The 7,146-nt window shown below is 33.8% G+C and overlaps 2 non-coding genes across 2 annotated transcripts; one reads left to right on the plus strand and one right to left on the minus strand.

Annotated features, from left to right (window-relative positions):
* The first annotated feature begins 4,200 nt into the window (after positions 1 to 4,200).
* Positions 4,201 to 4,283, plus strand: Trnal-cag (transfer RNA leucine (anticodon CAG)). Its single transcript has one exon. It is a non-coding gene; the product is annotated as a tRNA-Leu (tRNA).
* A 1,287-nt stretch (positions 4,284 to 5,570) lies between these two features.
* On the minus strand, positions 5,571 to 5,644 carry Trnan-guu (transfer RNA asparagine (anticodon GUU)). Its single transcript has one exon. It is a non-coding gene; the product is annotated as a tRNA-Asn (tRNA).
* Between the last annotated feature and the right edge of the window lie 1,502 nt (positions 5,645 to 7,146).

Here is a 7,146-nt window from a genome sequence, read left to right on the forward strand (position 1 = left end):
CCCAATGCTGATGGCAGGTGGTGGCGGTTTTTGTCTTCGTGATTTCCCGAATCTATGTTTTATGGTCACATTTGAGGCAGGAAAAGCTTTCGAATTAATCGATTGATGCGCGCAAAAAAGTGGTGAATTAGACGATTGATACTTTCACCACTTATTTAAAAAAATATATATTTATGAAATATTTGTGTTAAGTCTCTTGCTCATGTTGAGCCAACAGCATAAATTGCTAAAAAATTATCAATCTAAAGTTTAATTTTGATCTAGTAACAATTGCAGAAGTATTTTTTGTCGTTAGGAGCTTATTTGAAAATATTTAATAATTAATTCAAAATATATAATCCTTTTAAACAAATTCAATTTTATCTCATTATCAGAGAAAACAAATTGAAAAAACTTGAAAAAAGAAATTCAATTTTATCTCATTATCAGAGAAAAAAATTTAAAAAAACTTGTATTCTACAAATTACTGTATTTGTATTGATTTTTTATCTTTCGCTTTTCATTTAATAATTAATCTTTCAGATGAATCAGTTAACCATTGTAGAACGAAAAACTATTCTTCTCATATTTATGCTTTTCATTATTGTTTTTGTATATATTTTTATTATGTTGGGACTATTTAACAAACTCTATTAATTTTCTTTCGCATTTATGCTGTTTTGCATAATTTCCCAGTCACGTTTCGATTTTTTGATTGTTTTTCGAATTTTTCTGATATATAATCATAAACCATTTGCTTTTAAGTCGCAACAAAGTATTTCAAAGCATAATATGGCCAAAACCAAAATTATTGCTTACTCTTTTGACATATTGAGTAGGGATGACTCAACATTTTTTTTCCAATTTTTTTTGAAGTTTATGTCCTCGCCTCTGACCAAAATCGAGGGGGGCAAAAAAATAAAAAAGGTTTAAAAATTTTAATTTTCGAGCCATGATTTCAACATTTGAATGCAAAAAGTGTTTAAAAATGCATTATACACCTGTCCAGTTGTTTTGCAATCATTAGTTTCCAAAATATCTAAGTATTGACGATAATCATATTTTTTGCGAAAAATTGCAATTTCATAAAAATGATTTTTTTTTAACAAGCCCAAAAATTCTAAATATGATTATCAATGCAGAAAAATGCATTTTAGATTGTTTGCAGTTGTTTATACTTCTATTTTCATGGAAATTTAGAAGTTTTTTGGCGATTTTTTTTTGTCCCCTGATTTTTCAGACCAATATTAAAGGGGGGGGGGGGGGACATAAACTTAGAAAAATATTTGCAACGGCCTCACATGGAATAATTAATATCATTAAACCATTTTTTTGTTGAAAAATCACAATAATTCGTGATTGTTACAAGCAAATCCTTTATGTTTATAAATCACTGTAAAAATAACCCAGCAAAATTTAAAAAACATGAAATTTGAAATGATGTTGTTTGTTCTAAATAAAGAATTTAAATCTCTGGGTTAGGCTACTGCAAATTTTATCCTTCCTCCCTTCAAAAATTCCCTAAAAAAATAAGGGGGCAAAATAAAATTACTGACCAAACTAAAAAATTCGTTGAAAAAACATGTAAAAACGATTGTAAATTATTCAGAATACATTGTATAACGCTTATTTGAGCATTTTAAATAAAATGAAGCTTTTTAAATCTTTTTACAAAGTTTCAAATTTGAATCACAGATCGGTACAAATGGTCAAAATTTATGATTTTTTGCATTTGCTTATAGCGTCATTGTGTAACTTTTTATTAAAAAAACAGGCCTGATTTTTTTTTATTTTGTTGCCAATTTTCAAATTCAAAAAGAATGTTAGATTTCCCTTCCGCTCAATGATATTTGACAGTCGAGTAACAAAAAATGGTAAAGGTTCAAAAACTATTTCTGTATTTTTTAAAAATGAAAATGAGTTTTTTTTTCGTAATTTTGAATCATTTAATCCGGCGACCAATTTTAAACAAAAGTTCCTTTGAAAAAAAAAATCTTTTCCAGCTGCAAATTGTTGAAAAACACATTTATGTCGAATGTTCAAAAAATAAAGGTGTCGTACCGCCCCTCAGTAACAGGATATTGCAAAATGGACAAAGCGAAATTAAGTGAAAAATTGATTTTCTGTTGTAAATGAAAAGGGGCAAGTCTTGGTTTGGTTGAAAATTAGGGTGGTTCACGATTAGGGCGTTTTGAAAATCTTACTTTACAGGAAAAAATGGGATTTTTTTTGTCCTCTAGAAAGTTATAAGGCTTGTCAATCTAAGCAACTTTGTCGAAAACACCAAAATTTTATCTCGTAATCCACGCCTTCTACAACCAAATTTACGCCTAATCGAGATATTTGCGTTTTAAGTTTGCATCTTTTTTACCTTAAAATGGCTGTAACTTTTGAGCCTTAAATAATTGACTTGTCAAAAAATGTTAGTTTTTTAGAACTCTAAAAGAGCCCCGAAGATCACTTCTCTCTAAAAATTACCCCTGAATTGCCACGTTCAAAAAACTGATTTTTGAAGGTTTGCTCACAGGTTTGCTCACTGGTTTGCTCAGATGCTTTCTATAAATTTGGTCGTAGAAGGCGTAGATTACGAGATAAAATTTTGGTGTCTTCGACAAAGTTGCTTAGATTGACAAGCCTAACAACTTTCTAGAAGACAAAAAAATCCCAAAAAAAACCTGAAAAGTTAGATTTTAAAAACCACCCTAATCGTGATTCAATAAAACCAAAAGTTTGCCCCTTTTCAATTGCATGGGTGCTCCAAAACTCTACCATTTTTCCGAAAATCCATTTTCCACTTAATTTTGCGATCTGGACCACTGCGCATTGGGTTCAAATTTTTGCCCCACAGATTGAAATAGATCACAGGCTCTAGATAATTTTTTTTATTTAGGAAATTTACATTTTTTTATTTTTAATCATTAGCATAACTGTAACAGCATTTTATGATACATTTTATTTAATTTTTTGGAAATTGGATTTAAAACATGAAGTTTTGTTATGCCTGCAACATTGCAGTTCTTTCGGTTTTTGTTGATTATCTGTGGTGCGGAATCGAGTGTTGGGGATCAGTAAAGGTCAAAAGGTGAGACAATGATACCATTATACCATACAATGAAAGCTGCATAAAATGGCATCCCGAACTCAACTTATTCTACAATCAACATGCGTCAACATGGCACGATCGTGACGATTTAGCACTTGCACTCGATCACCATTCGATGCGGAAATTATCACCCACCATACATCAATCAACCGGTAGATTACGGCACGATTTAGAAACTAGCTCAACAGTGGATTGCTTATTTTTATGTCTTGCGGAAACCTCGTTCTGGTACCTGTCTTATCGTTTGTTTTGCTTACTGATAACACTACATTCCTATGTTGTACACAGTTTAGTGGGATCTGCCTCAACTTTATTGCACAAATCTGGTTTTTTTGTTTTCTCTTAATATATATAAAATTCAAGCAATTTTTTTTAAGTTGTCGCGCATTTTCGTTATCATGTTAAGAAGCTAATGTTTGATCTTTTATTGAAGCTTTTATATTTGATTTGCATAACGCACATGTTATTGCATTGAGCAATCACTACCGTTGACAGCCGGAAAACAGCTCGCACCTTCGACTTATCGCATTCTTCACCACTACTGATAAGCCGCCGACAGTAGTTTCCACCTCCCCATACTGATTACCCAACTCCCCACGCACGTTCCAAGAGGGCTTACTGTTTACAGTTCCAGAAGTAGATCAAACCTTGGCTTAGATTGTGCCAGCTTATCTCTCTCCCAGCAGCGCGTTGAAACTGTCTGCGTAGGGCCAGGCCCAACGCACACTTGACTCGCCCTCATCGGGTGGGAGGCGTTTCATCACGGGGGCCCCACTGGCCCGTCACTGTTGTTCACATTTCACATCGGGTTACCCCTGAAGGACCTGAAGTTTTCATTAAAATTCCTTAACTAGAAAATTCAACAATTTAATTTTTATCATAACTTGGTTACAAAAATCATAATTAAAAATTTTGTCGATTTTTTTGTTGTTTTCAAATAAAATACTTGGGACTTGAAGGGTTAAGAAGCCGACAAAAATAAACACCAAGTCATGTGCTTATTGATGAGCTAACGCGTTGAAGAAGGTAGAAAACGTAAAAAACGGTGGAAAAGTAAGTTAAGAAAACAGTTCAAATGAACGTCCAAGAGTGGCAATGAAATCATTATAATAGTACAAGTCAGGATGGCCGAGCGGTCTAAGGCGCTACGTTCAGGTCGTAGTCTTCTCTGAAGGCGTGGGTTCGAATCCCACTTCTGACAAAGTAGTCTTTTTGTTTGCCAAATCATTATGATTTCAATTTGCAAGCGTGATCATGGTTTGATACAAAAACAAAATTGAAAAGGAATCAGCTCAAAATCCCGAATGAAATTAAAGTAATACCTATTCCTAGAGTTTTTGCCTTCCTCACCTTACTGAGGAAAGGCTATAAAATCACTCGAAAACTGAACTTCTCAATTAGACCTCCTAGACCCACCTTCATGTATACCTATCGACTCAGAATCAAATTTTGAGCAAATGTCTGTGTGTGTGGTGGGATGTTGATCAAAAAATTGTCACTCGATTATCTCAACATTGGCTTAACCGATTTTGTCCGTTTTGGCGTCATTCGATCCGTCTTGGGGTCCCATAAGTCGCTATTAAAAATTATGCAGTTTAGTTAAGTACTTCAAAAGTTATGCTAAAAAAACGATTTTAACAAAAGTCCGGAAGATTGTAAAAAGGGTGGTTTTTGTAAGAAAACCGGGCATAATATACATTTTTAGAAAGGTGTTTAAAAGACCTTTCCAACGCATCCAAGACATTGAAGATCTGATAACCCTATCAAAAGTTATTAGCACTTAAGTGTTATTTATGTACTTTTTGGAAGCCGGATCTCAGATATCATGATGAAAACGTTGTCCGGATCTATCATGCGACCTGTCGTTGAACAGGTAATCAAAAGACCTTTCCAACGCGTCCAAAACATTGAAAATCTGACAACCCTATCAACAGTTATAAGCACTTAAGTGTTATTTATGCACTTTTTGGAGGCCGGCACATAAGTGCCCTAAAATATGAAGATCTGACTACCCAATCTGAATGAATGAATAATGAGTCAAATTGATAGAACACTTAAAGGTCCGCGTTATTTTGGATAGCAATACATTTTAAATGTGAGGAAGGCACCAACCACCTAAGGGTAGATTAAGTAACGTTTTTTGAATAGGTTTTATAAACATTTGAAAGACAATAGCTTATAAGACCTTTACAAAAAAAAAACTCTAGATTTGATTATTCTACCAATTTGGTATGATAAAAGGAAATAGAAATTTATGATGGTAACTCTTAAATAAACTGTGAATTTAACATAAATTTATAATTACCATAGATGTCGAAATCCAAGAAAATTATGTCATATTTAAATCGTACCTGAAAAGAGAAAGAAGAAGAAATTTGTTAGTTTCATAATGCTACAATTTTGGGAATAAGAGCAAGTTGAATAAATCATCTAATGAGAAAGTCATGTTCAACTCTTGGTATAATTACAATCCAAAAAAAAAAACTCGCGCCCCCGGGTGGACTCGAACCACCAACCTTTCGGTTAACAGCCGAACGCGCTAACCGATTGCGCCACGAAGGCCGCCTACTATAATTAGTCCTACATGGCAATAAAAATCTATCACTCATGACCTTCAGTCAAATCGAAATGATTTCATCAGAGAAAAAGATTAGCGAAATTTCGAGGAAGTTACAGCCAGAACGTGATGTCACAGTTGCAACAACAACAACAACAACCTGAGACGTGACCGACCGCGACGACGAGATGAAAACTTTCCATCTTTCTTGAAGTCGATTTCGCGAGGGGGGCTTAAGGGACAATTAAAAGCAGTCTATGTGACTAACGAGATATTAGCTTATCACTAAACAGCATACTCGATGAAGACTGACAACAACCACATCAACAAAAAAGAGAAGAAGAGAAAGGGGGAAACTTGGATGAACATTATCACACAACACCAGTGTAGCAGTATCAGCGTTTGAAAGCTCCCTTGTCGCGCAAGACTTCATGGTCGCTCAGAGATGCGCATTTCATTATCATCTGATTAATTGTACAACGACGACGACGACGACCAAGATGATGATGACGATGGAGGTAAGCATAATCACACAGCAAGAGACAAGACACTGCGAAACTCTGCGCGGAGAAGGGAAAACTATTGAGTAGAGCTCGCCCATGTATGTCGCCGTCGCCGAGGGAAACACTTTTCCTTTCAATCGGTGACAATAACAGATTATGCGGAAGAGTGGTCGGGAGCGTGGGCAGGGCGGGGAAAATCGAAAAGGAAAATCGAAAGTTGCAATTCTTTGCGCGTCACAGCGCGTAGCTCTCCCCTGTGCTGTAGTTGGGATTGGAGAAAAATATTTTTGTTTTACTAGTTTTTTTTTATTTCAAATATAAAATGGAACAATTTCTTGAAGAATCTTAAAATTTATATGCATTTTTTAAAAACAAATGTATGTTTTAAAATAAAATTATTTTCAAAAAAGTAGGCATATTTATTTTCAAAAAAGTAGGCAAAATTTTATCAACTGGAATTAAAAAGGTAAAATTTCTAAGAATACATGTCTGTTCTGATGAATATTTTTAACTTACTTTTATGAAACTATTATTTAAATTTTGGTTTGCACCGTTAATCCTTAAATTTTGTTTGTAGGTTTTAAGCAAAGAAGATTACTTTTTATTCAAATTGGCAATTTGTTTGTCGTATGCAGATCTACAAATCCCTTTGTTATCCTTGCAAGAATGATTTTAAGTCCTAGAGAAATCGAAGAAATATAAAAAAATCGTTATACATTTGCGTAACAAGAGGTCTCTCTGTTTTGTGCGTAAAAATTAATGATGATTTGATTTATTTTTAATATTTTTAATAAAAGCCACGCAAACTTACAAACAATTTTGTTGACTGGCAATGTAAAATAAGAAGGGTTAGTGAATTTTCACGATTTCGCAGAACGCGTGAAATTTGGTACTTAAAATACTTAAGAATTTTCGATTATCTGTATCCAAGTATTTTGAAATATTTGGACCGGTAATTTTTTCTTTTAAAAACAAAAACCCCAATTTTTTAATTCTCAGCCAGT

Source organism: Culex pipiens, chromosome 3 (assembly GCF_016801865.2).
Source record: "Culex pipiens pallens isolate TS chromosome 3, TS_CPP_V2, whole genome shotgun sequence".
In the NCBI taxonomy this organism is placed as follows: Eukaryota; Metazoa; Arthropoda; class Insecta; order Diptera; family Culicidae; genus Culex; species Culex pipiens.